Genomic DNA, 26,063 nt, shown 5'->3' with positions numbered 1-26,063 from the left:
ACACAGGGCGGAAGATTCCGCGTGGACACTGGTACACTGAGGCGGAAAACTGTGCCCTAGTGGATGGCGTCGACAGGTCCTACAACGTTCTGTATGGACCAAGGGCACAGACAACAGCAGCAAAGACAAAGAGGAAGATCTGGGACACCATCGCGGGTCAAGTCACTGCTGTATCTGGAAACTGCCGGAGCACCAGAAACTGCATGAAGCGGTACAGTGATTGCCGTAGACAGACCAAAAAAAAGATGGGGATTCAGCGCCGACATGAGACAGGAACCGGAGGTGGTCCGCCTCTCAATTTCAAGTGGCTGCCCTCGGAGAAAGTTATAAAAAGGCGCATGAACCCTGTCATGGTCCAAGGAGTTCAAGGAGGTGTGGACTCCACCCGTCCTGCTGGCTTTCCCGAGGAGGAAGAACTACCCAGAAGATGGAAGACGGCAGGAGACCAGCAGTCCAAAAGGAGGCGTGATGGTAAGAATACAGTACATTCAAATGAGCTGTACTAAACTATTATTTATTTTCTTTGCTAATGTGTTTGTTCTTTCCCCTAGACATGCCTGCCCAGAGGACATCACCTGCGCGCAGGACATCACCAGCGCGCAGACCATCACCTGCGCGCCTGACATCACCAGCGCGCAGACCATCACCTGCGCGCAGGACATCACCAGCATGCAGACCATCACCTGCGCACCAGACATCATCAGCGCGCAGACCATCACCTGCACGCCAGACATAACCAGTGGGCAGACCATCACCTGCGCCGGACATCACCAGCGTGCTGGACATCATCAGCACCAAGACCAGCACCTGGGCACCAAACTTCAAAAGTACGCAGTACATCATCTGCGCACAGGGCATCCCCAGCTCGTGATCTTCCCTCCAGGAGCTCAGAGACTGTGACCCAAGAGCCTCAAGCAGACATTACCCTTGTGGACCCATCACCTGAACTGTTTGAGTGGACAGGGTTAACCGACGATACATTTCTAGGGTTTGATGACAGCCATGCAGACGCATCCAGCCATACCCAAGAAAAGACTCCAGATTTGTTGCCCAGAGAAGCTCCTGGAGCAGCGGCACCACAGGATGCAGAAGGTTAATATATGAATCCAGTGGTTTTTTTGTCACCATTTCCTATTGTATACTAACTTTATTTTTTTTGTGTACTTTTGCAAACAGAGGTGCCACAGACCAGCAGCGGATTCGCGTCAGGGATTGGTCCCTACTTCAGGCCGGATCTGTTACAGGAAGATTCCGATGACGAGGTGGTAGTGCAGCAGCGCGCAGTTTCTACATCCCTGTGTAAGTAATTAGATAAAACAAACTTTTTGTTTAAAAATGTTTGTGTACCTTAAAACCTACGTAGGAATGTGTCTTCTAATTTATTTCTAATTTTCTTTGCAGCTGCACAAATGCAATTGGTGGCAGACATTCAGCAAGGGCAGGATCCCTCAAAGATTCAGAGGGTAAACACCCTGGCAACAGAGATGCAGGACCGCCAGGAGAGTTTTCGGGATGTTGTTGACACCAGACTGGAGGCCATTGAGAAGTCAGTGGAGAAGATGGCCACCAGTATGGTTGAAATGCAAAAGGCTCTGGCCGACAGCACGGCAGAAATGCGAAAGACCAGGCAGGCAGATCACAGGGAGACTATGGACATGCTTCACATTCTGGTCACATCCATCAACCGGCTGGTGGACAACACGGCATGCCAATCACACAGCGTTCACAACATGTCTGAGAGCCAGCGACATTCCACAGCCAGCCAACAGATCATCGCAACAACACTACAGATCTACGACAAACTCCCAGAGCCAGCTCATCAACATGCTGGTCAACCACCACATACGCCACCACAAGCCACACTGACGCCTCCTGCCCTTGCTCCACCACAATTCTGGTATGGACAGTCACAGCAGTACCAAGGATATACAGGGATGTACCCCACTTACCAGACACCGGCCTCAACATCTACACCAGCGCGGCCAGGAAGGCCAATACAACGCATTCAACAGCTGCCAATAACACCATCGCCACATCAGGAGGAAGAGGATCAGGACAGCCCTCATACACGATAGCACGGTCGTATTATTTCATTATTTCAAATGTTATTTTTCCTGCTACCCCTTTTCGCCCTCCCATTAGTTTGTTTTTTTCTTTGTATTGTTTCAATTTCATATGTGTTCTGTTCTCCCCCCTTTCCTGACCAGGTACTACCAAGGAGCTATGTGTAGACATACATGCGCGGGCATGTATGAGTGTGGTAACTGATGAAAGCTCCTTGTGGTTACATATATGACGGGCCAAAGAGCTAATCTGATACCACTTTTTTTTTAAATCCTTAGGTGAAAAGTTGTGTAAATTAAGCATTCCTTTTGTGTTGCTTGAGCATTCACTAGTCATTTTTTTTAATTCTTCATAGAGATGGTTGACACTTGTCCCGCCTGCACTTGTGGAACCACACAGTCCTGCAATGGGTTTTGGCTGGGCTGCGTGGTTTCACAAGTGCATGCGTGGCAAAGTGCAGAATACTGACACCACGACTCTTCCACTTTGGCTCGCCTGCCCTTGGAGAACCACACAGTCCAGCAAAACCCATTGCTGGACGGTGTGGTTCCACAAGTGCAGGCGTGGCAAAGTGCAGAATACTGACACCACGACTCTTCCACTTTGGCTCGCCTGCCCTTGGAGAACCACATAGCCCAGCAAAACCCATTGCTGGACTGTGTGGTTCCACAAGTGCAGGTGTGGCAAAGTGTAGAATACTGACACCACGACTCTTCCACTTTGGCCCGCCTGCCCTTGGAGAACCACACAGTAAAGCAAAACCTATTGCTGGACTGTGTGGTTCCACAAGTGCAGGCGTGACAAAGTGCAGAATACTGACACCACGACTCTTCCACTTTGGCCCGCCTGCCCTTGGAGAACCACACAGTCCAGCAAAACCCATTGCTGGACTGTGTGGTTCCACAAGTGCAGGCGTGGCAAAGTGCAGAATACTGACACCACGACTCTTCCACTTTGGCCCGCCTGCCCTTGGAGAACCACACAGTCCAGCAAAACCCATTGCTGGACTGTGTGGTTCCACAAGTGCAGGCGTGGCAAAGTGCAGAATACTGACACCACGACTCTTCCACTTTGGCCCGCCTGCCCTTGGAGAACCACACAGTCCAGCAAAACCCATTGCTGGGCTGTGTGGTTCCACAAGTGCAGGTGTGGCAAAGTGCAGAATACTGACACCACCACTCTTCCACTTTGGCCCGCCTGCCCTTGGAGAACCACACAGTCCAGCAAAACCCATTGCTGGACTGTGTGGTTCCACAAGTGCAGGCGTGGCAAAGTGCAGAATACTGACACCACCACTCTTCCACTTTGGCCCGCCTGCCGTTAGAGAACCACACAGTCCAGCAAAACCCATTGCTGGACTGTGTGGTTTCACAAGTGCAGGCGTGGCAAAGTGCAGAATACTGACACCACGACTCTTCCACTTTGGCCCGCCTGCCCTTGGAGAACCACACAGTCCAGCAAAACCCATTGCTGGACTGTGTGGTTCCACAAGTGCAGGTGTGGCAAAGTGCAGAATACTGACACCACCACTCTTCCACTTTGGCCCGCCTGCCCTTGGAGAACCACACAGTCCAGCAAACCCATTGCTGAACTGTGTGGTTTCACAAGTGCAGGCGTGGCAAAGTGCAGAATACTGACACCACGACTCTTCCACTTTGGCCCGCCTGCCCTTGGAGAACCACACAGTCCAGCAAAACCCATTGCTGGACTGTGTGGTTCCACAAGTGCAGGCGTGGCAAAGTGCAGAATACTGACACCACGACTCTTCCACTTTGGCCCGCCTGTCCATGGAGAACCACACAGTCCAGCAAAACCAATTGCTGGACTGTGTGGTTCCACAAATGTTCTTGGAAAAGGAATGTGAACGTGACATCATTACAGTGCCCTTTACTTAAGTCTGATTTTCTATTCTTTTTTCAGATATCTACACAAAAACAAGGAATGTATGAAGAAAAACAAACACTTCTTTTTTGTTTTATTACAATTTATTTTTTCTGAACAATACAAAATACAACTGTTTAATTTTCTTCAATAAAATTTTCAATTTAGAAGTTTCGTGTTTTTTCTTTAAATTATAGTAAATGTAATTTACAATAGGGCATTTCAGGAATGCGGTGGTATTGAAGGTCTTGAGGTAGGCTGTCCATGGTAGAGGGGGGTACTGTAGTGTCACTTTACATCCGGAGAGGGTACTTTTAACTTTGTGAGGGCTACTCCGTGAAACCTGCGGAAAAGAAAAAGGATTAAGTTCAAGGTATTTGGAAGCGTATCATCACTCCTCGAAAAGAACAACAGTTACCAGCAACATTGCACAAAAACACAGGTTACACCAGGCATGTCCAAACTGCGACCCTCCAGCTGTTGAGAAACTACACATCCCAGCATGCCCTGACACAGCTTTAGCATTCTCTGACAACTAAACTGTGTCAGGGCATGCTGTGATAGGTAGTTTCACAACAGCTGGAGGGCCACAGTTTGGACATGCCTGGGTTACACTGACAAGAGGGAGTTTTGGCCAATACATCTCACCTGAAGGGTCTCTTTGTAACAGGAAGGTGGGGCAGGTCCACATCACAAGTAGGCCGTCCATGGTAGAGGGGGGTACTGTAGTGTCACTTTACATCCAGAGACGGTACTTGTAACTTTGTGAGGGCTACTCCGTGAAACCTGTGGAAGAGAAAAAGGATTAAGTTCAAGGTATTTGGAAGCGTGTCCTCCCTCCTGGAAAAGAACAACAGGTACCAGCAACATTGCTCAAAAACACAGGTTACACTGACAAGAGGGAGTTTTGGCCAATACATCTCACCTGAAGGGTCTCTTTGTAACAGGGAGGTGGGGCAGGTCCACATCACAAGTAGGCCGTCCATGGTAGAAGGGGGTACTGTAGTGTCACTTTACATCCAGAGAGGATACTTTTAACTTTGAGAGGGCTACTCCGTAAGACCTGCGGAAGAGAAAAAGGATTAAGTTCAAGGTATTTGTCATCCCTCCTGAAAAAGAACAACAGGTACCAGCAACATTGCACAAAAAATAAGATTTTACTTACCGGTAAATCTATTTCTCGTAGTCCGTAGTGGATGCTGGGAACTCCGTAAGGACCATGGGGAATAGACGGGCTCTGCAGGAGACAGGGCACTTTAAGAAAGAATTTGGATTCTGGTGACCCTTCAGGTGAGAAGTATTGACCAAAACTCCCTCTTGTAAGTGTAACCTGATTTTTCTGCAATATTGCTGGTACCTGTTGTTCTTTTCCAGGAGGGATGACACGCTTCAAAATACCTTGAACTTAATCCTTTTTCTCTTCCTCTGATCTTACGGAGTAGCCCTCCCAAAGTTTAAAGTACCCTCTCCGGTGTAAAGTTACAGTACCCCCCTCTACCAGGAACGGCCTACTTGTGATGTGGACCTGCCCCAGCGCCATGTTACAAAGAGACCCTTCAGGTGAGATGTATTGGCCAAAACTCCCTCTTGTCGGTGTAACCTGTGTTTCTCTAACGTCCTAGTGGATGCTGGGGACTCCGTAAGGACCATGGGGAATAGACGGGCTCTGCAGGAGACAGGGCACTTTAAGAAAGAATTTGGATTCTGGTGTGTTCTGGCTCCTCCCTCTATGTCCCTCCTCCAGACCTCAGTTAGAGAAACTGTGCCCGGAAGAGCTGACAGTACAAGGAAAGGATTTTGGAATCCAGGGCAAGACTCATACCAGTCACACCAATCATACCGTATCACTTGTGATAAATTTACCCAGTTAACAGTATGAACAACAACGGAGCATCAGATCAACCCTGATGCAACCAAACATAACCCTTATTTAAGCAATAACTATATACAAGCATTGCAGAAGAAGTCCGCACTTGGGACGGGCGCCCAGCATCCACTATGGACTACGAGAAATAGATTTACCGGTAAGTAAAATCTTATTTTCTCTAACGTCCTAGTGGATGCTGGGGACTCCGTAAGGACCATGGGGATTATACCAAAGCTCCCAAACAGGCGGGAGAGTGCGGATGACTCTGCAGCACCGAATGAGCAAACACAAGGTCCTCCTCAGCCAGGGTATCAAACTTGTAGAACTTTGCAAAAGCGTTTGAACCTGACCAAGTAGCCGCTCGGCAAAGCTGTAATGCCGAGACCCCTCGGGCAGCCGCCCAAGAAGAGCCCACCTTCCTTGTGGAGTGGGCTTTTACTGATTTTGGAAGCGGCAATCCAGCCGCAGAATGAGCCTGCTGAATCGTGTTACAGATCCAGCGAGCAATAGTTTGCTTTGAAGCAGGAGCACCCAGCTTGTTGGATGCATATAGGATAAACAGCGACTCAGTTTTCCTGACTCTAGCCGTTCTGGCTACATAACCTTCAAAGCCCTGACCACATCTAGTAACTCGGAATCCTCCAAGTCACGAGTAGCCACAGGCACCACAATAGGTTGGTTCATATGAAAAGATGACACCACTTTTGGCAGAAATTGTGGACGAGTCCGCAATTCTGCCCTGTCCATATGGAAAACCAGATAGGGGCTTTTATGTGACAAAGCCGCTAATTCTGACACACGCCTAGCCGAAGCCAAGGCTAATAGCATGACCACCTTCCACGTGAGATATTTTAACTCCACCGTTTTGAGTGGCTCAAACCAGTATGACTTCAGGAAACTCAACACCACGTTAAGATCCCAAGGTGCCACTGGAGGCACAAAAGGCTGAATATGCAGCACTCCCTTTACAAAAGTCTGAACTTCAAGAAGAGAAGCCAGTTCTTTTTGAAAGAAAATGGATAGGGCTGAAATCTGGACCTTAATGGAACCCAATTTCAGGCCCAAAGTCACTCCCGACTGTAGGAAGTGAAGGAAACGGCCCAGCTGGAATTCCTCCGTAGGGGCATTCCTGGCCTCACACCAAGCAACATATTTTCGCCATATACGGTGATAATGTTTAGCCGTCACGTCCTTCCTAGCCTTTATCAGCGTAGGAATAACCTCATCCAGAATGCCTTTTTCTGCTAGGATCCGGCGTTCAACCGCCATGCCGTCAAAAACGCAGCCGCGGTAAGTCTTGGAACAGACAGGGCCCCTGTTGCAACAAGTCCTGTCTTAGAGGCAGAGGCCACGGGTCCTCTGTGAGCATTTCTTGCAGATCTGGATACCAAGTCCTTCTTGGCCAATCCGGAACAATGAGTATTGTTCTCACTCCTCTTTTTCTTATGATTCTCAGCACCTTGAGTATGAGAGGAAGAGGAGGGAATACATAGACCGACTGGAACACCCACGGTGTCACTAATGCGTCTACAGCTATCGCCTGAGGGTCTCTTGACCTGGCGCAATACCTCTGTAGCTTTTTGTTGAGGCGGGATGCCATCATGTCCACCTGTGGCAATTCCCACCGACTTGCAATCTGCGTGAAGACTTCTTGATGAAGTCCCCACTCTCCCGGGTGGAGGTCGTGCCTGCTGAGGAAGTCTGCTTCCCAGTTGTCCACTCCCGGAATGAACACTGCTGACAGTGCTCTTACGTGAGTCTCCGCCCAGCGAAGAATTCTGGTGGCTTCCGCCATCGCCACCCTGCTCCTTGTGCCGCCTTGGCGGTTTACATGAGCCACTGCGGTGATGTTGTCTGACTGAATCAGAACCGGTTGGTCGCGAAGCAGGGTCTCCGCTTGACATAGGGCGTTGTATATGGCCCTTAGTTCCAGGATATTGATGTGAAGGCAAGTCTCCTGACTTGACCACAGACCTTGGAAGTTTTTTCCCTGTGTGACTGCCCCCCACCCTCGGAGGCTTGCATCCGTGGTCACCAGGACCCAGTCCTGAATGCCGAATCTGCAGCCCTCGAGAAGGTGAGCACTCTGCAGCCACCACAGAAGAGACACCCTGGCCCTGGGGGATAGGGTGATCAGCCGATGCATCTGAAGATGCGATCCGGACCACTTGTCCAACAGATCCCACTGAAAGGTCCTGCCGAATGGAATGGCCTCGTATGATGCCACCATCTTTCCCAGGACTTGCGTGCAGTGATGCACCGACACCTGTTTTGGTTTTAATAGGTCTCTGACCAGTGTCATGAGCTCCTGAGCCTTCTCCATCGGGAGATAAACCCTCTTCTGGTCTGTGTCCAGAATCATGCCCAGGAAGGGCAGACGAGTCGTAGGAATCAGCTGCGACTTTGGAATATTTAGAATCCAGCCGTGCTGTTGTAACACCTCCCGAGAGCGTGCTACGCTGATCAGCAACTGCTCTCTGGACCTCGCCTTTATGAGGAGATCGTCCAAGTATGGGATAATTGTGACTCCTTGCTTCCGCAGGAGCACCATCATCTCCGCCATTACCTTGGTAAATATTCTCTGTGCTGTGGAGAGACCAAATGGCAACGTCTGGAATTGGTAATGACAATCCTGTACCACAAATCTGAGGTACGCCTGATGAGGTGGATAAATGGGGACATGAAGGTAAACATCCTTTATGTCCAGAGACACCATAAAATCCCCCCCTTCCAGGCTTGCGATGACCGCTCTGAGCGATTCCATCTTGAACTTGAACCTTTTCAGGTATATGTTCAGGGATTTTAAATTCAATATGGGTCTGACCGAACCGTCCGGTTTCGGTACCACAAACATGGTCGAATAGTAACCCCTTCCCTGTTGAAGGAGGGGAACCTTTACCACCACCTGCTGAAGATACAATTTGTGAATTGCAGCTAACACTATTTCCCTCTCTAAGGGGGAAGCTGGCAGGGACGATTTGAGGTAACGGTGAGGGGGCATCTCTTCGAATTCCAGCTTGTATCCCTGAGACACAATCTCTATAGCCCAGGGATCCACCTGGGAGTGAACCCACTTGTGGCTGAAATTTCGGAGACGCGCCCCCACCGGGCCTAGCTCCGCCTGTGGAGCCCCAGCATCATGCGGTGGATTTAGTGGAAGCCTGGGAACTAGCTGTATTGTGCAGCTTCTTTCCTCTACCCCTGCCTCTGGCAAGAAAGGACGCACCTCGTACTTTCTTGCCTTTTTGTGATCGAAAGGACTGCATTTGATAATACGGTGCTTTCTTAGGTTGTGAGGGAGTGTATGGCAAAAAATATGACTTTCCAGCCGTAGCTGTGGAGACCAGGTCCGAGAAACCGTCCCCAAACAATTCCTCACCCTTGTAAGGTAAAACCTCCATGTGCCTTTTTGAGTCGGCATCGCCTGTCCATTGTCGAGTCCACAGGACCCTTCTGGCCGAAATCGACATTGCATTTATTCTAGAGCCCAGTAGGCTAATGTCTCTTTGAGCATCTCTCATATATAGGACAGCGTCTTTTATATGCCCCAGGGTCAGCACTATAGTATCCTTGTCCAAGGTATCAAGTTCCTCAGATAAGGTATCTGTCCATGCTGCTACAGCACTACACATCCAGGCCGACGCAATCGCCGGCCTTAGTAGGGTACCTGAATGCGTATAAATGGACTTCAGGATACCCTCCTGCTTTCTATCCGCAGCATCTTTTAGGGTGGCCGTATCCTGTGACGGCAGGGCTACCCTCTTGGATAAGCGTGTTAAAGCTTTGTCTACCCTAGGGGAGGATTCCCAGCGTAACTTGTCCGTTGGCGGGAAAGGATACGCCATAAGCATCCGTTTGGAAATCTGCAGTTTTCTATCTGGAGATTCCCAAGCCTTTTCACATAACTCATTTAACTTATTTGAATGGGGAAAGGTCACCTCTTGCCTTTTTTCCCCATACATATAAACCCTCTTGTCAGGGACTGGGGTTTCCTCTGTGATGTGTAACACATCCTTCATTGCTATAATCATGTAACGGATGGCTTTAGCCATTTTAGGCTGTAACTTTGCATCATCGCCATCGACACTGGAGTCAGAATCCGTGTCGACATCTGTGTCAACAATTTGGGATAGTGGGCGCTTCTGAGACCCTGACGGCCTCTGCGACATAGGATCAGGCATGGGTTGAGACCCCGGCTGTCCCAAGGCTTCAGCTTTATCCAACCTTTTATGCAAGGAAGTAACATTATCATTTAAAACCTTCCACATATCCATCCAATCGGGTGTCGGCGCCGTCGGCGGCGACCCCACATTCATTTGCTCCCACTCTGCTTCCACATAGCCTTCCTCGTCAAACATGCCGACACAAGCGTACCGACACACCACACACACAGGGGATGCTCTTTTTGAAGACAGTTCCCCCACAAGGCCTTTTGGAGAGACAGAGAGAGAGTATGCCAGCACACACCCCAGCGCTATATATGTCCCAGGAGTCACACAGTAACTTAGTGTTAACCCAGTAGCTGCTGTATATATTGCTTTTGCGCCAAATTTATGTGCCCCCCCTCTCTTTTTACCCTCTTCTACCGTGATTCTGCAGGGGAGAGCCTGGGGAGCTTCCTCTCAGCGGAGCTGTGGAGATAAAATGGTGCTGGTGAGTGCTGAGGAAGAAGCCCCACCCCCTCAGCGACGGGCTTCTGTCCCGCGTTTGTGTGTAAAATAATGGCGGGGGCTCATGCATATATACAGTGCCCAACTGTATATATGCTACTTTTTGCCAAGAGGTACCTAATTGCTGCCCAGGGCGCCCCCCCCCCCCCCTGCGCCCTGCACCCTACAGTGACCGGAGTATGTGGGTTTAGTGTGGAAGCAATGGCGCACAGCTGCAGTGCTGTGCGCTACCTCATATGAAGACTGGAGTCTTCTGCCGCCGATTTCGAAGTCTTCTTGCTTCTGACACCGGCTTCTGTCTTCTGGCTCTGCGAGGGGGGCGGCGGCGCGGCTCCGGGATCGGACGACCAAGGGTGCGATCCTATGTACGATCCCTCTGGAGCTAATGGTGTCCAGTAGCCTAAGAAGCAGGACCTATCTTCAGTGAGTAGGGCTACTTCTCTCCCCTCAGTCCCACGTAGCAGAGAGCCTGTTGCCAGCAGATCTCTCTGAAAATAAAAAACCTAACAAAATACTTTCTTTTTAGCAAGCTCAGGAGAGCTGACTAAGTAGCACCAAGCTCGTCCGGGCACAGATTCAAACTGAGGTCTGGAGGAGGGACATAGAGGGAGGAGCCAGAACACACCAGAATCCAAATTCTTTCTTAAAGTGCCCTGTCTCCTGCGGAGCCCGTCTATTCCCCATGGTCCTTACGGAGTCCCCAGCATCCACTAGGACGTTAGAGAAACACAGGTTACACCGACAAGAGGGAGTTTTGGCCAATACATCTCACCTGAAGGGTCTCTTTGTAACATGGCGCTGGGGCAGGTCCACATCACAAGTAGGCCGTTCCTGGTAGAGGGGGGTACTGTAACTTTACACCGGAGAGGGTACTTTAAACTTTGGGAGGGCTACTCCGTAAGATCAGAGGAAGAGAAAAAGGATTAAGTTCAAGGTATTTTGAAGCGTGTCATCCCTCCTGGAAAAGAACAACAGGTACCAGCAATATTGCAGAAAAATCAGGTTACACTTACAAGAGGGAGTTTTGGTCAATACTTCTCACCTGAAGGGTCTCTTTGTAACAGGGAGGTGGGGCAGGTCCACATCACAAGTAGGCCATCCATGGTAGAGGGGGGTAAACTGGCAGATGAACAGCGACAACCCATCAACAGGATGCAACATGTGGATAAAACTGTCAACAGGACATCAACAGGACATCAATAGGGACATCAACGGGACATCAACCGGACATCAATAGGGACATCAATAGGGATATCAACAGGACAACTTTGGGGGGGAAAAATAATAATTTAATTAAAAATATGACACACTGATTTTACATGAAAATACAAGTATACTCACAGGCTGAGGAAAAATAAGACTCGATCAAATTTTTTCTAGCTCATCTCCTTTGTCCATACCCACCGGTGGAGTAGAAAAACGGTTCCCGTTGCGGAAAGCCCTGCGACGAATAGTCACGGCAAACGGTTTGCAACACAAATGTTGTGTAGAATACAACATGCATTTACTATGCCGCAAACCTTCGATAGTGAGTATTAAAGAGCACCACCGGAAGATTCTAAACATCGAAACCGGCTTTTAAGTACACAGAAGGCACACTCAATAACTCCCCACGATGCAATGTGTGTCTCTTGGTACCGTTCTTGGGCTTCACCGACAGGATTAGAAAATGGGGTCAAGAGCCAAGGTTTGTTGGGATAACCCGCATCGCCTATGGGAAAAAGAAAAATGGTGTGTAATATAAAAAAATATATAAAAAAAATACAACTTACCTAACAGCCAGCCACCCGGCATATTTCCTGTCTCAAAATCCTGAAACAGCGATGACTGGCTTAGGATGAAGGAGTCGTGAAATGACCCAGGAAATCCCACAAAAAGGTTGGTAAATTTCATATCGGCATCACAGATCACCTGAATATCCATGGAATGGAAGCGTTTTCGGTTCCGAAAACATTCTTCTGAATTCCGTGGCGGCCTGATGTGCACATGACTACAGTCAATCGGGCCCAGAACGTTGGGAAATTCAAATGTGTTGTAAAAGCCTAATTTGATCTCATGCCATCCGCTGTCCGTATCTGGAAATCTGATGAACTGGGTCGTTAATTTGCGGAACGCCTTAATGACCTGGGTTATACAGCGCGACAGTGTCGGCTGTGAAAAACCGCACATTTGAGACAAAGTAGGCTGGAATGTGCCTGATGCCAAGAAATGTAACGTAACCAGCAGTCTCTGGAAACCACTGACTGCGTGATTTGTCCGTGCCCGAGGTTCCAGGTCTGGCTCCAACAGATCGTACAGCGAATATATTTCACGAGCTGATAAGCGATAATTTTGTATCACCTTGAACTTGGAGAGATCCTCCAGTACATGCATAGTGCGATACTGGCGTGGACATGGAAATGATGCACGCACTGACTCACCCAATGCAGACATTTGCTGACCACGATCCTGATGTTCCAGAGCCTGTTCATCCTCCACACTTGCCACCAGCATGAACATCGCAATCTGGTCAGAAAAAGGCTCCATTATTGTAGTCAGTGTAAAAAAATAGGATATATATTTTCAAAACGCAGATTGCCCTAAAAAAATGATCCCACAAGAGAGCTGACTGTAATGGCTGCTCTTCTCCCTAAAGTCTCAAACACAGGAGTAACTTTGGAGGAGTGGCTTTGGAGCAGTGTAACCTGGGTAAAACTGAAATCATGGGTACATTTCTTCCCTCAGCCGAGTACAGGAAAAAATATTCTTGGAAAAAATCTAAATATAATAATGTGGGTCATAAATACAAAAACCAAGTAGATAATTACTTCAAATATAAATAGATATGCTATTAGAAATCAAAAAAACACCCAAAAAATTAAAGTATTTAGGATTTCTTGTCAGCTAATGCCAGAAAAACTTGGCGCAATAAAAATTGACGAAAGTAATGTCGAAAAGCACTGATACCGATTCGACGTTCTTCAATTGAATATACTTTTGTTGAAATGCCACCTTTTTATCATTACAGACATTCGACTGTCGAATAGTCAAAAGTTGAAACTGATTCAACAGGTTTTTTGACGATAAGTGCCGTATTGAATTGTTGAATCCGATTCGACATGGTTTTTTGGTAGAAAAAGCCCAGTTTTTCGACAAATAAAGAGATTCGACACCAGTTGAATATACCCCATTACTTAAGCATAATCTTTTCATATTTGAATAAATAAAGAAATAGACAACCTTGGCAAAACATTGGAAAAGTGGGAACAATTTAGAAAATTGCTTTGAAAAATATATAAAGAATTGGAGGCATATGAACAGACCATTATTGAAAGCAAAATAAAAATAGGTTTACCAGGGATAAGGAAAACTTTGCTATTGGGCATATTTTAAGTGGAACCAACAGAATAAAATAGCATCATCCAGGCAACCCACTTACTATCACTCACTACTCATATTCTGAGGCAGAATCCACTGGGACCAAATAAATCTCCCAACACCTCACCTTCAATCTCTTCTAAATTATCTTCCTTTTTAGCAGATACCAGAAGATCAAGGGATGGTACAAAACAAGAGAAGGGGGATGAGGACGAGGAAAAAAAAAAGAGAAAAGATCCAATAAAAATACAATTCTCCACTACCACAATGCTAATCCCAATGGACAAATAGGAACACATGACTTCCACATCATCTAATAACTAAATTTACATCCTTAGCAAAGATCTTTCCTTTTCCCTGAAAAAGAATTTCAAAAGATTTCATTAGGAAAACTCTTCTTACGAAATTTCATGCTATCAAACATAACAAGAATTAATGACCCTATTGATATAACTGGGATGTCCACATTGCAAGTATGCCAATTTTGAACTACTGAGGGCAAAAATAAGATTTTACTCACCGGTAAATCTATTTCTCGTAGTCCGTAGTGGATGCTGGGAACTCCGAAAGGACCATGGGGAATAGCGGCTCCGCAGGAGACTGGGCACAACTAAAGAAAGCTTTTAGGTCACCTGGTGTGCACTGGCTCCTCCCACTATGACCCTCCTCCAAGCCTCAGTTAGGACACTGTGCCCGGACGAGCTGACATAATAAGGAAGGATTTTGAATCCCGGGTAAGACTCCTACCAGCCACACCAATCACACCGTATAACTCGTGATACTATACCCAGTTTAACAGTATGAAAACAACTGAGCCTCTCAACAGATGGCTCAACAATAACCCTTTAGTTAAAAATAACTATGTACAAGTATTGCAGACAATCCGCACTTGGGATGGGCGCCCAGCATCCACTACGGACTACGAGAAATAGATTTACCGGTGAGTAAAATCTTATTTTCTCTGACGTCCTAGTGGATGCTGGGAACTCCGTAAGGACCATGGGGATTATACCAAAGCTCCCAAACGGGCGGGAGAGTGCGGATGACTCTGCAGCACCGAATGAGAGAACTCAAGGTCTTCCTCAGCCAGGGTATCAAATTTGTAGAATTTTGCAAACGTGTTTGCCCCTGACCAAGTAGCAGCTCGGCAAAGTTGTAAAGCCGAGACCCCTCGGGCAGCAGCCCAAGATGAGCCCAACTTCCTTGTGGAATGGGCTTTTACTGATTTAGGATGCGGCAGTCCAGCCGCAGAATGCGCCAGCTGAATTGTGCTACAAATCCAGCGAGCAATAGTCTGCTTAGAAGCAGGAGCACCCAGTTTGTTGGGTGCATACTGCATACAGGATAAATAGCGAGTCAGTTTTCCTGACTCTAGCCGTCCTGGAAACATAAATTTTCAAGGCCCTGACTACGTCCAGTAACTTGGAATCCTCCAAGTCCCTAGTAGCCGCAGGCACCACAATAGGTTGGTTCAAGTGAAAAGCTGATACCACCTTAGGGAGAAACTGGGGACGAGTCCTCAATTCCGCCCTATCCATATGGAAAATCAGATAAGGGCTTTTACATGACAAAGCTGCCAATTCTGACACACGCCTGGCTGAAGCCAAGGCCAATAACATGACCACTTTCCACGTGAGATATTTTAGATCCACGGTTTCAAGTGGCTCAAACCAATGTGATTTTAAGAAACTCAACACCACGTTGAGATCCCAAGGTGCCACTGGAGGCACAAACGGGGGCTGAATATGCAGCACTCCTTTCACAAACGTCTGAACTTCAGGTAGTGAAGCTAGTTCTTTCTGGAAGAAAATCGACAGAGCCGAGATCTGTACCTTAATGGAGCCTAATTTCAGGCCCATAGTCACTCCTGCTTGTAGGAAATGCAGAAATCGACCTAGTTGAAATTCCTCTGTTGGGGCCTTTTTGGCCTCACACCAAGCAACATATTTCCGCCATATGCGGTGATAATGCTTTGCAGTTACATCTTTCCTGGCTTTAATCAGCGTAGGAATGACTTCCTCCGGAATGCCCTTTTCCTTCAGGATCCGGCGTTCAACCGCCATGCCGTCAAACGCAGCCGCGGTAAGTCTTGGAACAGACAGGGCCCCTGCTGCAGCAGGTCCCGTCTGAGGTCCTCTGAGATCATCTCTTGAAGTTCCGGGTACCACGCTCGTCTTGGCCAATCCGGAACCACGAGTATTGTTCTTACTCCTCGTTTTCTTATTATTCTCAGTACCCTTGGTATGAGAGGCAGAGGAGGGAACACAAACTGACTGGTACACCCACGGTGTCACTAGAGCGTCCACCGCTATCGCCTGAGGGTCCCTTGACCTGGCGCAATATCTCTCTAGTTTTTTGTTTAGGCGGGACGCCATCATGTCCACCTGTGGCCGTTCCCATCGATTTACAATCAGCGTGAAGACTTCTGGATGAAGTCCCCACTCTCCCGGGTGGAGGTCGTGCCTGCTGAGAAAGTCTGCTTCCCAGTTGTCCACTCCCGGAATGAACACTGCTGACAGTGCTAGTACGTGATTTTCCGCCCATCGGAGAATCCTTGTGGCTTCTGCCATTGCCATCCTGCTTCTTGTGCCGCCCTGTCGATTTACATGGGCGACTGCCGTGATGTTGTCTGACTGGATCAGTACCGGCTGGTGTAGAAGCAGGGATTTTGCCTGACTTAGGGCATTGTAAATGGCCCTTAGTTCCAGAATATTTATGTGTAGGGAAGTCTCCTGACTCGACCATAGGCCTTGGAAGTTTCTTCCCTGTGTGACTGCCCCCCAGCCTCGAAGGCTGGCATCCGTGGTCACCAGGACCCAGTCCTGTATGCCGAATCTGCGGCCCTCTAGAAGATGAGCACTCTGCAGCCACCACAGCAGAGACACCCTGTTTCTTGGAGACAGGGTTATTAGGCGATGCATCTGAAGATGCGATCCGGACCATTGGTCCAACAGGTCCCACTGAAAGATTCTTGCATGGAACCTGCCGAAAGGAATTGCTTCGTAAGAAGCCACCATCTTTCCCAGGACCCGCGTGCAGTGATGCACCGATACCTGTTTTGGTTTCAGGAGGTCTCTGACTAGAGATGACAGCTCCTTGGCTTTCTCCTCCGGGAGAAACACTTTTTTCTGGACTGTATCCAGAATCATACCCAGGAACAGTAGACGTGTCGTCGGAACCAGCTGTGATTTTGGAATATTCAGAATCCAACCATGCTGGTGTAGCCCCTCCTGAGATAGTGCTACTCCCACCAACAACTGCTCCTTGGACCTCGCCTTTATTAGGAGATCGTCCAAGTACGGGATAATTAAAACTCCCTTTCTTCGAAGGAGTATCATCATTTCCGCCATTACCTTGGTAAACACCCTCGGTGCCGTGGAGAGTCCAAACGGCAGCGTCTGGAATTGGTAATGGCAATCCTGTACCACAAATCTGAGGTACTCCTGGTGAGGATAGTAAATGGGGACATGCAGGTAAGCATCCTTGATGTCCAGGGATACCATGTAATCCCCCTCGTCCAGGCTTGCAATAACCGCCCTGAGCGATTCCATCTTGAACTTGAATTTTTTTATGTATGTGTTCAAGGATTTCAAATTTAAAATGGGTCTCACCGAACCGTCCGGTTTCGGTACCACAAACAGTGTGGAATAGTAACCCCGTCCTTGTTGAAGTAGGGGCACCTTGATTATCACCTGCTGGGAATACAGCTTGTGAATTGCCGCTAGCACAGCCTCCCTGTCTGAAGGAGTAATCGGCAAGGCAGATTTTAGGAACCGGTGGGGTGGAGACGCCTCGAATTCCAGTTTGTACCCTTGAGATACTATTTGCAGGATCCAGGGATCCACCTGTGAGCGAGCCCACTGATCGCTGAAATTTTTGAGGCGGCCCCCCACCGTACCTGGCTCCGCCTGTGGAGCCCCACCGTCATGCGGCGGACTTGGAAGAAGCGGGGGAGGACTTTTGCTCCTGGGAACCTGCTGTTTGTTGCAGCCTTTTTCCCCTACCTCTGCCTCTGGACAGAAAGGACACGCCTTTTCCACGCCTGTTTTTCTGAGTCCGAAAGGACTGTACCTGATAAAACGGCGCCTTTTTAGGCTGCGAGGGAACATGGGGTAAAAATGCTGACTTCCCAGCAGTTGCTGTGGAAACTAGGTCCGAGAGACCATCCCCAAATAACTCCTCACCCTTATAAGGCAAAACTTCCATGTGCCTTTTTGAATCTGCATCCCCTGTCCACTGGCGAGTCCATAAGCCTCTCCTAGCAGAAATGGACAATGCACTTATTTTAGATGCCAGCCGGCAGATCTCCCTCTGTGCATCTCTCATGTATAAGACTGAGTCTTATGGTTAGCAGAATAGTGTCCCTGTCTAGGGTGTCAATATTTTCTGACAGGGAATATACTTTCTTTTTAGAAGCTCAGGAGAGCCCCTAGTGTGCATCCAACCTCGGCCGGGCACAAAATCTAACTGAGGCTTGGAGGAGGGTCATAGTGGGAGGAGCCAGTGCACACCAGGTGACCTAAAAGCTTTCTTTAGTTGTGCCCAGTCTCCTGCGGAGCCGCTATTCCCCATGGTCCTTTCGGAGTTCCCAGCATCCACTAGGACGTCAGAGAAATTACAGCCTTGATTGAAACAGTGGAATTATTAGAAGATACAAAAGAACCTAATGGAGAAACACACCCCAAAAAAATATTAAGCAAGAAGCAAGCCACCTTTTTTCTTCAGAACAACATCTGTCCTAAAATTATTTTTTTTCCTGGAAATGGTCACTAAATAATTTGGTACACTATTTATATATCTATTGTAGGAATAAAATACCTCACTTCCATGACAATATGACTATGCACAAAAATACAAGACTGGGACATAGTGGTAATCAAACCAACAGACAAAGGCGGTAATATTGTTATCTGGGCCAAAGATTCATACTTTAAAGAGGCCTTTAGATAACTTTTAGACAAAAGTTGTTAACATCTTTTTTTCAATCCCACAGATAACTTTCTGATAGTTTACAACAAGATGATCAACAACACATATAAAGAGGGAATGATCAATAAACAGGAACATGACTTATATAAATGCAATATCCCTACGGTTCCCACATACTAACCTCTGCCTATGATATACAAAAGTGTCCAGATTCCTGTAGGCAGGCCAATAGCTTTGTTCATTGGTGGCCTATCTGAACAGGCAAGCATATTTGTAGACCCTCGCCTAAGAACTCACATAACTACTCTACCATCATATCAACAAGATACAGCTGGTGTCTTACTTAAAACATTCCTAGATGTTTAGTCCCTATACACAAGTATTGATCATCAGAATGGGATTAATGGCACAAGATTCAGCTTGTACATGGACGGTGAAACAGGATTTCCTCATTGATCTTCTTGAATGTGTTCTTAATAGGAATTATTTTACATTCAATGAAAAATTCTATTTACAAACCAGAGGTACAGTAATGGGGTCTGGCATATGCCAATCGGTTTTTGGGCAGGTGGCAGCGGGAACATGTATTTGATGACACCCATGACCAATATACCCAACATGTCTTCACCTGGTTCCACTACATTTACAATATTTTTCTCATATAGAGCAGAAGCCAGAACTACTCCTAGAATACCTAGAAGTTCTCAATAATAATCAATTTAATATCAAACTGACTTAAAATATTAGTTGTGGTACCATCACATTCAGATGGTGATCTCAATACATTATTACATATGAAATCCATAGCAAGCAGCAGCCTTCTTCATTATTCCAGCTCACATTTTCCACCCACAATTTCCAATATTCCAAAATATGAATTTCTTTATCTCAGAAGAAACTGCACATATGAAGACACATTCAGCAAAGGCTGCCAGGAACTTACAATCATATTAAGAGGCATAGGATACAGTCACTGTTCTATTCTATTAAAAAAGCCACATGTCAAGTCTTTGCAATCAAGTGAAACACTCTCATTTCCCCTACCAAAAGAGAAAAAAGTATAAAAAAAACATAAGTAAGATTAGATTTGTGGGTGACTTTTGTATTGACAAGACCTCAAGAATATATTTCAAAATACTGGACAATTTTATTATTTGATCATGACCTTAAAAACCCATTTAGAACCTAAGATATCCATGAGTTGGCAGAGGTCAACAAATCTAAGAGACATCCTGGTGAAGACCCACTTTTCCATGACACAGGCAAACCCATCTACAATTACTGGTACATATATTTCAATGTAATATTTATCTTGATTTTTAATTAATATGTGATTGTTTATAAATAAAATTAAGTGTTCTTTTTATTATAATTCTGCGTCTTGATATTATTCATTGTGGGTTATATCAGCGCAGTCTCCTTTGAACCTATTCTTTTGGAGCCTACAAAGCCTACTGTCACATGCACAGAACTAAGGATATTGACAACAAAAATGGCAAGATAATCAAACTTAAAAATTAAGTAACTGTAATGCCATAGGAGTCCTTTATCTTTTGGAATGTGACTGTAATCTCAGGTACTGTATGTAGGTAGGACAACAAGAATCCTGAAACAACATTCTTGAACATGTTGGCAATGGGGGTCATTCCGAGTTGTTCGCTCGTTATTTTTTTCTCGCAACGGAGCGATTAGTCGCTAATGCGCATGCGCAATGTCCGCAGTGCGACTGCGCCAAGTAAATTTGCTATGCAGTTAGGAATTTTACTCATGGCATTACGAGGTTTTTTTCTTCGTTCTGGTGATCGTAATGTGATTGACAGGAAGTGGGTGTTTCTGGGCGGAAACTGGCCGTTTTATGGGTGTGTGCGAAAAAACGCTACCGTTTCTGGGAAAAACGCGGGAGTGGCTGGAGAAACGGAGGAGTGTCTGGGCGAACGCTGGGTGTGTTTGTGACATCAAACCAGGAACGAAACTGACTGAACTGATCGCGATGCCGAGTAAGTGTGGAGCTACTCAGAAACTGCTAAGAAGTGTCTATTCGCAATTTTGCTAATCTTTCGTTCGCAATTTTGATAAGCTAAGATTCACTCCCAGTAGGCGGCGGCTTAGCGTGTGCAAAGCTGCTAAAAGCAGCTTGCGAGCGAACAACTCGGAATGAGGGCCAATATCCTCAATACTAAATGACATCACCAAATTCAAACGAATTTCATCAGTTGCTAGGGATTTCCTAACCAAATATGTTTGAGATACACACTTTACTATACCAGTGCGTGCATTCAGACACTCCCTCTTCTATTGCTCTCTTCATTTCCATCCTGAGTATTATTTTATCTAGAATATTTATTTATATACTGTAGTATATGTTATGAAACTCCTGCACGATTACATAAGACCCCTAGAGCCACTAGAGAGGGTCTTCTGCTTATCACATTGTTCCCTTACATACACCGGTACAGGAATGCCACTAGATCTTAAACCTCCAGGCAGTAGGGGCTTATATAACCAGCTGGAGATTGCAGGATATAGCTGGAGACATAGTAGTAGTAGCTCACACTGCAATTAAGGTTAGAGACCACTGCAAAAGAGCATGCAAGTTACAGATAGTATCCATAGCAAGGGAGATGAAAGCAGTTCCAAACAACAACTACTAATGCAGTAGCAGTAATAAGGTATCTTAATTCATGTACACCACTGGTAGTAATATACAAAGAAAAAGGCACTTAGCTGAAAGTAATAGAGCTGGAAGCATGGTATGGGCATCAACAACAAGACTTCATAAAATCAGTAGCAAAGAACAGGGACTGAATGACAAGGCTCCAGAGAGAAACTATCACCAGCAATGAATCACAGGACTGACTGTATATAACAAAAGCATGAACCAATGACACTGCTGCATAGCGTCCTGGCTGCTTAGTAACAGCTGGGGCCAGGAGGCACCGCAGCCACTCTTAGTCCCAGTTGCCTAGCAACCATAGGACCATTGATCAGTGTGGCAGGTCTGATGTGGCATCCTGGTCGCCTGGTAATGGCTGAGGAGCTGCGTCTGTGGCTTATAACAGTATATCTCCGCTGTCATATTTATTAGTCTCTCTCCAGCTGATTAGACAACATACAGTATATATCCACCAAATATAATCACACTTATCATTGTGTCTAAATAGCACTCCACTCATTACGTATACTTTGATAGTCCTCCACCATCATGATTGGAATGTGTACCTGCCCATCAGTCCTAAAGATCCAATGGACACCGTGACAATCGTGGATTGGTTTAATTATATTATAACATAACTTCGACACCAGGAAGTCAAGTGAACTTATCCTGAACATATCCTGAAAGCGGAATGCATGTCAGACCTTCCAGGGTATCCTACTTTGTGCACACCACGCCTCTTCTGCACCACAGTCTGATTTGAGTAATATATCAGGTGCAAACTACCATCCTGTATTTATATCCCCTGTGACTTTGTTGGACACTCTATTATACCGCTTTTAGATCGCAAACCAGCGTCAGACCTGGTTTTTGGATCCGGGTCAGACCCATGTCCGAGCAGGCTCAGACCCTTTCACATTGCGGTTTTGACCCGGGTTATTCCCGGGTAGGTACCTTTCACACTGAATCCATGTTAAACACTGTGATGTGATTTAAAATGGACTTTTCTGGCTCACATTGATGAGGTTTCAAAGGAAATAAAAGGAGGAGCTGGGGACTGCTCTGAGCAGACACATAAACAGTCAATCAGCACCTTCTTATGAGACTCGAGTTGAATATCCCAGATCAGAGGCTTTCACACTACACAACAAGCCAGGTCCAATACGTGTTTAACCCTTCTTTTAACCCAGGTTGAAATGCTGGGTTGCTCGACCCAGGATATTCACTTTGGTGCTATCACACTGCACCTCGACCCAGGTCGATCCGGTAATAACCTGAGTTATACCCCTTTCACACTGCAAACCAGGGTCCAACCTGGTATTTTGAATCCGGGTCCGACCCGGGTCGGACACGGGTCCGTCCCTTTCACACTACACTTTCAACCCGGGTTATTGCAGGGTTGGCTCCTTTGAACTCAACCTGTGTCAACAATTAAAACACCATGGATGTAATTTTAAATTGACTTTTTTTGGCTCAGAAAGATAAGAGGGTGGGGACAGCTCACAGCATTGTAGGAATAATGGCTGACAGAGCTATGATTTTATACAAAGTTGCATCTTTAACTGTTCCAATATCATACCTCCCAACTGTGCCGTTTTTCACGGGACAGTCCTGTTTTTTTGGGACTGTCCCGCTGTTCCACCCACGGGCCGCAGTGTCCCGCAGTGTGTGTGTGGGGGGGGGGGGCAGTTGGGAGGCTCCTGTCATTGCTGCTCTGTTTAGCATGCGCACAGCGTCTATTCATAGATGACAGAGGGGGCATGCCAGCAGCTCAGAGAGTCCTGGGCATGCCGCCTCAGTGACGGTACAAGGGGGCGTGACCCGCGTTCGCAGCTCTGCCACTAGACCATGCCCCTTTCATATAGGTCACACACCCTTTTCAGGCGCGCATGCACGTGGCGCACCCCAAGGTCCCTCTTTGTACTTTTAATAAGTTGGGAGGTATGCAGTAAGCTGCCTAGCAATCTCTGCCTCACCCCTAATTCTTAATGCTCTCTGTTCTCTCCTGTGTAGCAGGGCTCAGGGTGCTGACATCATCAAGGCACACAAAGAACAGCCAATCAGCACTGTTACATGAATGCAGGGTGGAATAACCCGGGTTGGACACTTTAGAGTGCACATTGACCCGGGTCCAACCCGTGTATAACACTGCTTTTATACCGGGTTGAAATGCAGGGTTACTCGACCTGGGGTATTCAAAAATGGTGATTTTAGACTGCACCTCGACCCGGGTCGAGCTGGCTCAACCTGGCAATATCCCGAGATATATTTGTGGTGTGAAAGGGGTATGACCTGAGTTATTCCCGGGTTATTGCCATGTTGGTGCCTTTTTGCTCAACCCGGGTCACCCATGTTAAACCAGTGTGATGTCATTTTAAAAGGACTTGATTGGTTCCCAGTTTTCAACAAGAAAGGGAAGGGGCTGGGGAATGCTCACAGTGCAGCAGTCAAGGCCGACAGAGCACATATCCCAGAACAGAGCCCGGAATTCATGATTGTCTCAGCTGTACTTCTGCTGGATTCAGGTTGTGAGAGGTTATTGCAGCTTCTCACTGTCTGTAGCTTCTTCAGCAGTTATTTAATAAGATGGAGGAGGTTGCATTTTCTGGCTGAAAGGGATATTTCGCGGAGACAAATCTGTGTAGGAGGAGATCTCTCACAAGAGCATCGGTGTCTACTATCCTGAACCTCCACCTCTCTTCTGACCGAAGATTGTGGTCCAGAGAGAGGCAGCATGGACAAGCGTTCATGCACAGCGGCCTTAATTTTGAGGATATCCAGTGGAAGTCACACTTCAGGATGTCACCGCAGACCTTCTATTATCTCTTGGATCTATTGACCCCAACACTCGCTAGGCAGACCACAAATTTCCGTACACCCATAGAGCCAAGTAGGAGGCTAGCGATAGCATTGTGGTGGTACGCAATTCCCGGTGAATATCGCACCCTGTCGTGCCTATTTGGTGTGGGCATATCAAAAGTGTGCAACATCATTTATGAAGTCACATGGGCACTGGTGCAAAATCTATACCATTGATTTATTTGTCTACCCTAAGGACAGCGCTTACAGGACACCATAAAAGGTTTCAAGACCCACGGATATCTCCAATGCACAGGTGCAATTGATGGAACCCACATTCCTATCATAGCCCCTCATGATAACCATGCTGATTATTATAACCAAAAAGGGTGGCACTCCATAATTTTATAGGCTGTGGTGGATCATAAATATTGGTAAGAATGTTGTGTCCTTTTTTTTGTGATAAAACTTATCTTTCAACATATCCAAACTAATTTGTTTTGTTTCCCAGCTTCATAGATGTATTTATCGGTTGGCCTGGACGGGCACATGATGCTCGGGTACTTGGCAATTCTCACCTGTTTCGGCTAGCAGAGGAAAAGCAAGGTGGCTGGCTTTTCCCTAGAGTGGTAAGTAAATTGACATTTTTTTTACTATGTTATTTTAGCTGGTCCTGTTGTTCATGCATATTTAATGACTCCCTGAGCATTAAAATAGTGGTTAAGGTTTCCTATTGAACGTGATTCCATCATTGTACCCAAATATTATTTCATCTTACCCGCAAACGCCAACACCCCATTTGTGGCCCCCAGTCTGCCCCTGATGGAGGAATCTGCTCCTATTCTTAAAGTTTTTTTTTTTTACTCTTTGTGTAGAACTCTAAAACAGTTGATGGAGTGGAAGTACCGGTCCATATAATTGGGGATGCAGCTTACCCTTTGAGAAGATGGTTGCTGAAGGAGTTCACGCAACACGGTCAGCTGATAAGATACACTCACACCCTAAGCTCCGCCAGAATGGTTGTCGAAAATGTGTTCGGCAGGTTGAAAGGTCGTTGGCGTTGTCTTTTGAAAAGGAACGATGTGGACCTTTTGATTATGCCTAACATCGTGGCAGCATGCTGTATACTGCATAATCTCTGTGAGTTTAGGAGGGAGGAATTCCTACCGGAGTGGACGTAAAGGACTCTGAATGTGTTTTCCCTGCACTTGATACGGAGTCATATTTTGGTGACTATGCAGCAAGTGCGGAACAAATTAGGGCTGCAATAATGTGCAACTTTTCATCTTTGTTGGTTTAAATGTTTTGTAGTTTTTTATAGTTTCCCAAAAAATTTTTTGGCCATTCAACTTCTGTGCCCATGTTCAACTGATTGTGTGTTACACTTTGTTTTTTTGTTGAAAAATTACATTTCAGTAGGTTTACAAAACAGGTGTGACACCTTTTTACTTTATACAAAACAAGAACTGTACATACCAAATAACAAAACTATGTTAATATATAGCATATTCTAAATGTTTTAAGGTTTTTCGAAAATAGAATAACAGCAGCAACAAGTCAGCAAATTCTCTGGTAATATAAATAATTAAAAGACAAGGAGATTAAGGTAAATTTTGATACACCGGAGCATTAGAGTCCACCGGCCTCTGTGTGGGGGGTGGTTGGGGATGACTACTCATACGGTGCTGGGTACACCGGTGCATTAGGATCTACCAGCCTCTGTGTAGGGGGTGGTTGGGGATGACTATACTCATACGGTGCTGGGTACGGTGCAGGATTGAAATGGGGATAGTAGTGACTGTATTGGGGAGGCATATTATGTGGGTGCCCTAAGCGTTGACTT

The 26,063-nt window shown here is 46.6% G+C and overlaps 1 long non-coding RNA gene across 1 annotated transcript in view; it reads right to left on the bottom strand.

Moving 5' to 3' along the window:
* Positions 1 to 4,080: 4,080 nt before the first annotated feature.
* Positions 4,081 to 26,063, bottom strand: part of LOC134909748 (uncharacterized) — a 51,349-nt gene continuing 29,366 nt past the window's right edge. Inside the window, exons 3-8 of the long non-coding RNA XR_010176021.1 lie at positions 11,824 to 12,193; positions 11,525 to 11,653; positions 11,255 to 11,372; positions 4,871 to 5,008; positions 4,594 to 4,731; positions 4,081 to 4,288 (exon numbers count right to left, since the gene is read on the bottom strand). This is a non-coding gene — a long non-coding RNA (uncharacterized LOC134909748). The remainder of the gene's footprint in view (positions 4,289 to 4,593; positions 4,732 to 4,870; positions 5,009 to 11,254; positions 11,373 to 11,524; positions 11,654 to 11,823; positions 12,194 to 26,063) is intronic.

The sequence above is a fragment of the Pseudophryne corroboree genome, chromosome 4, assembly GCF_028390025.1.
Source record: "Pseudophryne corroboree isolate aPseCor3 chromosome 4, aPseCor3.hap2, whole genome shotgun sequence".
Lineage (NCBI taxonomy): Eukaryota > Metazoa > Chordata > Amphibia > Anura > Myobatrachidae > Pseudophryne > Pseudophryne corroboree.
This window is presented reverse-complemented; position numbering and strand designations above follow the sequence as displayed.